This window comes from Argiope bruennichi, chromosome X2 (assembly GCF_947563725.1).
Source record: "Argiope bruennichi chromosome X2, qqArgBrue1.1, whole genome shotgun sequence".
NCBI classification, from domain to species: Eukaryota; Metazoa; Arthropoda; class Arachnida; order Araneae; family Araneidae; genus Argiope; species Argiope bruennichi.
The window spans coordinates 25,039,527-25,044,526 of NC_079163.1; positions in this window are offsets into that span (position 1 = coordinate 25,039,527).

Below are 5,000 nucleotides of genomic sequence, written 5' to 3' on the forward strand. Positions count from 1 at the left end.
TTGTAAAATTTATATTGTAATGAAATAAATTTGAACTCCAGCTGAATGGTGACACACACACACACAGACACACACACCACACACACAATTGGACAACAAATAAACAGTGAATGAAAGATACTGTATGAAAAATTAATTTAAAATTCAACTGAAATGTTTAATCTCTGTGATATGAAATAAAATATTTAAAAAATATCAAGCTTACATTTGAGTAACAATGTCATGCAGCCCAATTTCATATCTATATAAATTTATTCTGATCTTCTGCATCAAAAAAATTTAAGCAATTATTATGCCCCGAGAATAAATAAATAAAATAATTAGGAAAACCGAATTAAAGATAAAACATTCATTATTTTACAAATTTTTTTATTCTATTTAAGGAAAATGAGACTCAATAAACTATTAAAAAATGAAACAATTATCATAGGGAAAAACTTTCAAATCATGTAAAAAAGAGAATCCAGCTTTCCACCAGCTAAATGGTCAAACACACACACACACACACACACACACACACACACACACACACACACACACACACACACACACACACACACACACACACACACACACACACACACACACACACAAAACACACAGAAACCACACAAAACACAAAGAAACAAACAAACAATTATAAGAATATAATGACAGTATAAAATTTATTTCAACAACTGACAAATAAAAATTTTTGTTCCATATCTATATTAATTGTAAGTTTATATGAATAAATCATAATGTGCAACCATTGTAAAATTTATATTGTAATGAAATAAATTTGAACTCCAGCTGAATGGTGACACAGACACACACACCACACACACAATTGGACAACAGATAAACAGTGAATGAAAGATACTGCATGAAAAATTAATTTAAAATTCAACTGAAATGTTTAATCTCTGTGATATGAAATAAAATATTTAAAAAATATCAAGCTTACTTTTGAGTAACAACGTCATGCAGCCCAATTTCATATCTATATAAATATATTCTGATCTTCTGCAACAAAAAAATTTAAGCAATTATTATTCCCTGAGAATAAAAAGGAATAAATAAATAAAATAATTAGGACAACCGAATTAAAAATAAAACATTCATTATTTTACAAATTTTTTATTCTATTTAATGAAAATGAATCTCAATAACCTATTAAAAAATGAAACAATTATCATAGGGAAAAATTTTCAAAACATGTTAAAAAGAGAATCCAGCTTTCCACCAGCTGATTGGTCACACACACACACACACACACACACACACACACACACACACACACACACACACACACACACACACACACACACACACACACACACACACACACACACACACACACGCAAACAAACCACACAAAACACACAGAAACAAACAAACAATTATAAGAATATAATGACAGTATAAAATTTATTTCACCAACTGACAAATAAAAAATTTTGTTCCATATCAATATTTATTGTAAGTTTATATGAATAAATCATAATGTGCAACCATTGTAAAATTTATATTGTAATGAAATAAATTTGACCTCCAGCTGAATGGTGAAACACACACACACACACACACACACACACACACACACACACACACACACACACACACACACACACACACACACACACACACACACACACAATTGCACAACAAATAAACAGTGAATGAAAGATAGTGTATGAAAAATTAATTTAAAATTCAACTGAAATGTTTAATCTCTGTGATATGAAATAAAATATTTAAAAAATATCAAGCTTACATTTGAGTAACAATGTCATGCAGCCCAATTTCATATGTATATAAATTTATTCGGATCATCTGCATCAAAAAAATTTAAGCAATTATTATGCCCTGAGAATAAATAAATAAAATAATGTGGAAAACCGAATTAAAAATAAAACATTCATTATTTTACAAATTTTTTATTCTATTTAATGAAAATGAATCTCAATAACCTATTAAAAAATGAAACAATTATCATAGGGAAAAATTTTCAAAACATGTTAAAAAGAGAATCCAGCTTTCCAACAGCAGAATGGTGAAACACACACACACACACACACACACACACACACACACACACACACACACACACACACACACACACACACAAAACACACAGAAACAAACAAACAATTATAAGAATATAATGACAGTATAAAATTTATTTCAACAACTGACATATAAAAATTTTTGTTCCATATCTATATTTATTGTAAGTTTATATGAATAAATTATAATGTGCAACCATTGTAAAATTTATATTGTAATGAAATAAATTTGAACTCCAGCTGAATGGTGACACACACACACACAGACACACACACCACACACAATTGGACCACAAATAAACAGTGAATGAAAGATACTGTATGAAAAATTAATTTAAAATTCAACTGAAGTGTTTAATCACTGTGATATGAAATAAAATATTTAAAAAATATCAAGCTTATTTTTGAGTAACAATGTCATGCATCCCAATTTTATATCTATATAAATATATTCTGATCTTCTGCAACAAAAAAATTTAAGCAATTATTATTCCCTGAGAATAAAAAAGAATAAATAAATAAAATAATTAGGAAAACCGAATTAAAAATAAAACATTCATTATTTTACAAATTTTTTATTCTATTTAATGAAAATGAGACTCAATAACCTATTAAAAAATGAAACAAATATCGTTGGGAAAATTTTTCAAAACATGTAAAAAAGAGAATCCAGCTTTCCACCAGCTGATTGGTCAAACACACACACAGACACACACACACACAAACCACAGAAAACACACAGAAACAAACAAACAATTATAAGAATATAATGACAGTATAAAATTTATTTCAACAACTGACAAATATAAAATTTTGTTCCATATCTATATTTATTACTAGCCGCCTTTGGCGACCAGCCGGTTCGCCAATCTTAATGTTCGTTAAAATTTTAATAATTAAATATTTTATGCAATTCCTACTTTAATAGCTTCTTCATCAAAATATTTTAATACTTCAAATTTTGATTATCATATAATTCATTCATAATATTATAAAGGCCTTCAGTCATAACGTAATATGTATCTCTCATTTTCTGTTAGCACCCGTAGAATTTATGCTATAAATTAAAGTGGAAAGAATTTATCTTCAATTAATATAATAATATTTTTTACTGAAACAAAGCATTTTTTTATAATCTGATTACTGAAAATAGAGTCACTCAGCGTTTAAACTTTATGGGCACTAAAGAATATCTTTTTTAATTTATGTAATATCTCAAGAGTTGGTCAACAAAATTTTCTTAGATTCATTATGAGCAGATCGATTCATTAACAATGTTTAAATTTAAATGCATCAAACACTAAGAAAATAAAACGAATCGTTTAAAATAAACGGTTGAAAACGGTAGAATTTATGCTTTAAATTAAAGTGGAAAGAATTTATCTTCAATTAATATAATAATATTTTTTACTGAAACAAAGCATTTTTTTATAATCTGATTACTGAAAATAGAGTCACTCAGCGTTTAAACTTTATGGGCACTAAAGAATATCTTTTTTGATTTATGTAATATCTCAAGAGTTGGTCAACAAAATTTTCTTAGATTCATTATGAGCAGATCGATTAATTAACAATGTTTAAATTTAAATGCATCAAACACTAAGAAAATAAAACGAATCGTTTAAAATAAACGGTTGAAAACAGGTTTTAAAAAAACTACTTAAAAAACGATGTACTTAAAACTATAAGCATATTAAAAAATATATAACTAACATAAATACAATTTACTTACAAAAGCATGCAACTAACCCAAAAATAATTTAAATCATCCATTGATAACGTTGTCATGGCAACAGTCAGAACAGAATGCGCATGCGTGAATTTTCTTCGCCGGTTACGTAACGCAAATACGTGACTTTTTCTACGCCAGTTGGGGTAACGCTATGCGGATTAGAAATTTTTAATTTCCTTTATTCTGTTTTATTTTAATTCAAAAGTACTTCAGAATGAATCTGAAAGATTGATTCATTAACAATGTTTAATTTTAAATGCATCAAACATAAGGAAAATAAACAGAACCGATTGAAATAATCCGCCGAAAAATTTTAACCCTAGCCTCATTCCTGTTGGGAGAAAAAAAACCTGAAGCCTTTCTCGTTTGGCGGTGGAGAAAATGGAACATTTTTTTGGCGGAAAAGTTGGCGGTGGGGAAAATGGAAGATTTTTTTGGCGGGAAAGTTAGTTTTTAATTAATAATTAAGATTCTAATTAAAAATTCGAAAAAAGGAACCCCAGGTGCACATTCCCAACCTCCAAGGTATACTTGTACCAAATTTGGTAGCTGTATGTCAAACGGTCTGGCCTGTAGAGCGCCAACACACACACACACACACACACACACATTGAGCTTTATTATAAGTATAGATAAGTTTATATGAATAAATCATATTGTGCAACCATTGTAAAATTTATATTGTAATGAAATAAATTTGAACTCCAGCTGAATGGTGAAACACACACACACACACACACTCACACACACACACACACACTCACACACACACACACACACACACACACAATTGGACAACAAATAAACAGTGAATGAAAGATAGTGTATGAAAAATTAATTTAAAATTCAACTGAAATGTTTAATCTCTGTGATATGAAATAAAATGTTTAAAAAATATCAAGCTTACATTTGAGTAACAATGTCATGCAGCCCAATTTCATATCTATATAAATTTATTCTGATCATCTGCATCAAAAAAATTTAAGCAATTATTATGCCCTGAGAATAAATAAATAAAATAATGAGGAAAACCGAATTAAAAATAAAACATTCATTATTTTACAAATTTTTTATTCTATTTAATGAAAATGAGTCTCAATAACCTATTAAAAAATGAAACAATTATCATAGGGAAAAATTTTCAAAACATGTTAAAAAGAGAATCCAGCTTTCCAACTGCTGAATGGTCACACACACACACACACACACACACACACACA